Genomic DNA, 6,843 nt, shown 5'->3' on the forward strand with positions numbered 1-6,843 from the left:
ACAACAATAGGGAGTAACGACAACATCGAGTAACGACAGTTACGGAGTAATGACACCGATGAAGTAACAACAACGGTAGAGTAACGACATGGGTGGAGTACAAGTAATTGCAGAGTAACAGCACCGGCAGAGTAACATCACTGGCGGAGTAACAACAGTTACAGAGTAACAACACTGGCAGAGTAACAACATTAGCAATGTAACGGCAGTTGTGGAGTAACAGCAGCTATAGAGTAACAATAGTTACGGAGTAACGACAGTTACAGAGTAACAACACTTAGTGGAGTAACAACACCGAGTGTTACATTTCTCCTGGCCATATTTCTTTGTTATTCCTGCAAAATACAAACAAGTAAGTAATAACCACACACACACACACACACACACACACACACACATATATATATATTTAATTTATTATTTAATTTATTTTTTACAAAGCACAGTGAGAGTGTCCTCTATTCCAATAACCATTAGATCAGATGAATCAGAAAGGTGTTTGACAAAGGCATCTTTAGAGGCTGGATGGTGGTATAGTTTTAGACGGTGCCCATTTACTAAGAATGAGGTATGATTCTCATCTATTGTGATTAGCCTGACCATTCCATTGTCGAACACTACGTCTGCTTGGTATGGTCCCATCTAGCGAGTGTGAAGCTTGCCTTTGAAATCCATAAATTGGGAGTCATACAGTAATGCCCAATCCCCCACATGAAACACCTTAGTTTTGATAAATTTATCATGCCATTTCATTCTCTATTGTTGAACAATAGTAGTCTTCTAGACAGCTACTGATCGAATCTCGTCTAACTCATTCAGCTATTCCAGTCGATGTTTCTGTGCTTCTGATAGATCTAGGCCTACTTCTAGAGCTTTTTTGAGTGTACTGATCTCGAATTCCACTGGAAATAAGGGGGATTTACCATAGACTAATTCGAATGGAGAAAAGCCAGTTCTGTTCCACCATGTTGTTCTGTATGCATATAAAGCTTCTAGAATTTTCTGTGCCCAGTCCCGACGATGACTTGCTACTGTCTTTGTCAAGATATTTTCCAATACCTTGTTTGTGCTTTCTAATTTACCATTCGCCTATGGGTGATAGGGAGTTGTCACTCTATGTTTGACCCCATATTTCTGCATCAAATTTCCTATCATATGAGATGTGAACTGTGATCCTCCATCTGATACAATTTCCCTTGGAGTACCATACTGAGAAAATATTTCTTCAAAAAGAAAATCTGCCACTACTTGCTCTGTTTCTCTCGTGACCACTCTAGCTTCCACCCATTTAATTACATAATCGATGCAGACCAGGATGTAAGCTTTATGATGAGAAGGTGGGTTGAAGGGTCCAACAAAATCAATGGTCCATTTCTCAAATGGTTCAAGGATTATCTGGGGCTGAAGAGAAATTTCATCTGCTTTCCCAGGTTGTCCCATCTGCTAACAACTATCACACCTTTGAACATAATCCCGAGTGTCACGAAAGATGGAGGGCAAATAATATCCCATTTGCAGCACTTTGTGACCTGTTCTTTTATCTACAAAATTTCCTCCACAGGGTCCATCATGTGCAACCTTTAATATCTCATAAATATCATCTTCTGCCACACAACACTGAATCTGTCGGTCAACCCTTGTATGGAAGAGATATCTTGCCATCCATGAATATCGGGTACTCTGGTGAATGATCTTCCTTTTCTCCTTATATGATAGATGACGAGGCACCTTTCTTGTAGGAAGATAATTAGCAATATCTGCATACCACGGAGTGTTAGCAGAAAATGCAAAAAGATGCTCATCTAGAAAATTATCTTCAATTGGTGTGTTCTTACCATCATGTTCTATCCTAGATAAGAAATCTGCAAGTACATTGTCCTTGCCTAGTTTATCTACTATAGTAATATCAAATTCCTGTAGTTGAAACAACCATCTTGTAATGCGACCAGGGGTAACAGGTTCGTTGATTACATACCTGATAGCTACATGATCAGTATGCACAAAAGTAGGATACCTGGTATGTAGTGCCGAAATTTGTTGATGGTGTAAATGATAGCAAGGAACTCTTTCTCAGTCACTGTGTAGTTTAATTCAGTAGGAGCCAAATTCTTTCTAACATAGTAGACTGCGTAGGGTACTTTACACTCTTGCTAACCCAATACTGCACAAATTGTTTTTTGAGAAGCATCTGTATGAATGTGGAAAGGTAATTCTCAGTCTGGACCTCTAAGGATTGGAGCATTGTAGACCAATTCTTTAATTTTTGTAAAGGCTGCATCACAATCACCTGACCACACAAATTCTGAATCTTTTGTTAGTAATTGAAACAGTGGGTGTGCTACTTTCGCAAAATTTTCTATGAAACATCTGTAATAACCAGCACAACCAATAAAAATGCATACCTGTGTGGGTGTTTTGGGTGTTGGGAAGTGTAGAATTACCTTTATTTTCATTGGGTCCATCCTGATTCCTTTAGATAAGAGCAAATGTCCTAGAACAATTCCCTCTTCTATCATCATATGGCATTTTACTGTACTCAGATGGGCACGCACTTGTATACACCTTTCAAGAAATTTTTCTAAATTTTTCAACCCTTCTAAAAATGAGTCCCCATATGGAGTAAAGTCATCCATAAAAATTTCAACACTGTCATCTATCAGGTCAGAGAAGATCCCCAGAATTTCCCTCTAGAACATTGCAAGAGCATTACACAGGCCAAAAGGAAGGACCTGGTATGCAAATGTTCCCTAAGGGCATGTGAAAGTGGTCTTGTCCTGATCCTCAGGATCTATCTGGATCTGGTTATATCCACTAAACCCATCTAGAAAAGATAAAAACTTCTTGCCAGCCAATGTGTCCAAAAGTTGATCAATAAATGGCAAAGGAAAATGATCTTTCTTTGTTGCCTTATTTAACTCTCAATAATCCACGCAGATCCGCCATTTACCATTTTTCTTGGGGACCATTACTAATGGTGAGACCCACTGGCTATCTGAGATAGGGTAGATAAAACCCACATCCAGTAATTTCTGAAGCTTTTCTTTCAAAACATTTTTCAACACAAGGTTCATTATTCTCTAAAGTTCTCTTACAGGACAACAATCTTCCTTAATATATATGTGATGGGTACATAAGTTGGCAGGAATCCCCTTCATATCTGAATAATCCCAGGCAAAGGCTTCTTTATGCTTCCGAAGGACGTCAATAAGTTGCTCCTTCTGGGATTCTGACAAATTCGGATTAATATTTAGGGTTTTTCCTGGTTCTAATTCCACTTGAACACTTTCATGAGGTGTATCAATAAGTGGTTCCTCTAATCCTCCCACTGTTTTGATAATTTCCTGAGTCTCACAGCTTAATAGATTCTAGGATTTGTTGGTTTGGCTTTGAAACAGAGCAAGGATCGTCCATGAAGGAAGTGATTACATCATATTCTGATTCCATTTTCAACTGAAGGGCCTATCCAATAGTGAGAAATGCTCTCACTTCCTCATTTTCCATTTCAGGCTCTTTCCTAGCTAAAGTTTTCTTGCCACCTGCTGGCTTTATGGATGGATTTGGTTCTGCAGGTGGATATAACACTAAATTCTTAGAGTTATGCCCATTATAAATAACCATGTTCCCTAAACGACACCCAATGTAAGCATCCGTAGTAGTCAACCATGGTCTACCCAAAATCAAAGGATCACTGCCCACTAAAGATTGCATATGTAGTACCAAGAAATCTATGGGGTAGTGCCATGAATCCACTGAAATTGTAATGTCTTCCAACTTCCCTACAGGTTTGACTATAGATCGGTCTACCAATTCCAATACTGTAGGTGTATGTTTCAAATTGTGAAGACCTAGTGCATACATGGTTTCTGTGGTAATGACATTGATGGCAGCACCCAGGTCTACCAGCACATTTGGGATCTATACCCCATTAATCTGTACTGTCAAAATTGGGTTCCCTGAATCTCCATATTTCATCGGCATTGATTTTCCCATCATGAAGTCCGATAATTTTCCCATAACATGAATAGTGAGGGGGTCTTTGGATTTCTTTGCAGGTTTCTTTGAACAATATTCCCTAAGAGTCTTTGCATATATTGGCACATCCTTCATAGCTTGTAACAAGGGAATTTTAACAAATAAGTTCTGCAATTCTCTTAATAAATAAAATTCAACTTGAGGGCTTGGTTTACTCATAATTAGTCTCTCTGGGTAAGGCGGTTCAGATTGATGTTGTTTTACAGGAGTCGCCTGGTTTCTATTAGTTTGTTTTGGATCTTAACTAATTGGTTCTGCCTTCTTACCTTCACTATCAAGTTGTTCAATGATAAATGGAGGAGGTTGGACATTAACTTTCCACCCTGATCACAGATTCATTTCATACAACTCTGTAATGGAGATACTATATGAAGGCAGGTTAAGAACATTAACTTGATGAGCTCCCTTAATGTTAGGGTTAGGGTTAGGTTGCAGTGGAAGCTGAGGACGGGTAGGCTGATTACTAGGAGGCACATTAGAGGGCAGTTGGACTTGCTGCTATGGCATTTATTGGGGAAACTGCCGAGGAGAGGATCCTCGCCAAGTTGGAGCCCATGGAGAGCTCGTACTAGCTTGAGGATTCCACTACTGCCAAGGTGGAAACTGGTATTGCGACCACATGGGAGGATAAGGCATGGTCTGAGGATTCATGTTAAAATTATTGAAATATTGAGATGGATCTAGATACATACCTTGATTTCCCATTGGTGGTTAAGGCTGCCATGGCTTCCTAGACCCCATGAGGTATAGTTGCTTCGTGTCCTCCCCCATCCCTTGAAATCTTGCTTTCAGGCCTGGCAAGGAGGGGCATGAGCTTATTACATGGTTGAGCTCACAGATTGCACATTCCTCTATGGAGTTTAGTGGACATTCCCTTTCCGGGTGCTTCTTTCTACACTTCGAGCAAAATATCACCATGGTCCTGTCCAGTTCTAGCTTCTTCTGTTTTACCTGCAGAGTATCTATCTATGTCGATAGAGTGTTGAGGATATCTGTCCTCAAGTTGTCTAGAAGGTTTCCAATTTCTGCCTTTGTAACACCCCTGCCAGACCCCTTTGCTGTGAGAATACCTTGTCTGTTTATTGCAAGCCCCCTTGAGCACTGAATACATAGCTCACAAATAACTTCAAAGCTTTCCTTGGAGATGTCTCCCTTTCCTACAATGTTCAATAGTTCCATCGAGTCCTCATGAAAAGCTCGGAGGAGGATAATTTTTAAAATTTCCTTATCTAGGTTAGAATGACCTGACCTCTAAAAGGTGTACTTGAACCTTTCCACACAATCTTCCAAGCTCTCGTCTTCTTTTTGTGTGAACTTGAAGAGTTCCTCCTTAATGTTCTGGGATTTACAGTAATCCTGGTATTTTTCTAGAAAATCTTTCTGCATATCCTCCCGTGTGGAAATAGACTTTCCTTAAAGGTGCATAAACCATCATAGAGTGATTCCTTTTAATGTAGAAGGGAAAATCTTTAATGTTTGGGCATTCGTTGTGTAGTCGTAACCCCGACACACTATGTCGAACTCAAATATAAATGTGTCAGGGTCTTTTGAAACAAGCCCATGAAAGTTTGGTAAGGTTGCCAATGGAATAGGCTTTGTGGGCACACCAACTCCCAGATCCCTGATCGGAAATTCAATGGTGGAGGTTGTGGGAGCCATAAATATCTTCCAATAACCACTAGGAATTTCAACAGGCTCTGTGGAAGATGGCTGAGGATTCCTTACCACTCAGATTTGAGTTGCTTTAGCAGCACTTCCCCAGTCCCTTGGTGATGCGAGTACCTCCTCGTTTCCTTCTCCTATGTCCTGATGGCTTGATCCCTCGGCTACAACCTCCTTTCCCTTACTAGAGCAGTCTGACCCTATCGATGTTCTGCTTGCGACCTCTTCCTCTGCTATCACCAGCATAAGATTCTCCTGGTCAGGTCTACTACTGGATGTTTCTTCCACTGCTAGAGGGACTTGTTGTGTCGAATCACCAAAGAATGATGTAGATAGCACTGGTTGATCTACTGATTGTCCCTCGGACTTCACTCTTCGTGCCCTTGGTCTCACAGCTGCGCGAGAGGATGCTTCTAATTCAGCCTTTGTTATGATTTACTAGATATAGGTTTTTCTTCCCAGATCTGGTCCTCACCTCTTTGGGGCTCTCCCTCTACCCCTCTTATTTGGTTCTTTGTTCATACAAAAGATGGTATGATGGAAGGTCTTGGTATGAACTTACAATGCTTCAATCTTGGAGTAAGGTGTCAAAGGACCATTCCTTCCCCAAGACGAAAGAAATTACAAAAGGAAAGGAAACTAAAAAAAAAAATCTAGGGTTTCAGGCTTGGAGTAGGGCGTCAAAGGACTCCTCCCTCCCCGAGACAAGAACCAAAAACAAACAAAAACCTCAAGAAGACCTAATACTTCCAGATCTAAAGTAGGATGTCAAAAGACTCCTCCCTCCCCAGGGTAAAAGTTAGGGTTTCCTAAAAATCACACAAAGGGGTTAAAAGAAATAAATCTAACTTAAGGCTTGGAGCAGGGCATCAAAAGACTCTTCCCTCCCAGGACAAGAGAGTGGCCCAAAATCAAAAAGAAAAATAAACAAGCAGAAAGAACACCTACGCTCAGGACCTGAAGCAGAGTGAGAAAACTTGTTCTCTCCCGAGGACGAGAGATTGACTCTTTGGTTGGTCCGAATCGTTGTTTTGCACCTTGTTAGCCTCCCCGGAAACAGTGCCAAAATGTTGGTGTCCAGGTATGAACAAATGATTCACCCTATTCCGACATTAATTTATCAATCCGGGTGCATATCCTTTTAAGGCA

Source organism: Pinus tabuliformis, chromosome 1_2, assembly GCF_031772625.1.
Source record: "Pinus tabuliformis cultivar Carrire ecotype Pingquan chromosome 1_2, CPIR1, whole genome shotgun sequence".
Lineage (NCBI taxonomy): Eukaryota > Viridiplantae > Streptophyta > Pinopsida > Pinales > Pinaceae > Pinus > Pinus tabuliformis.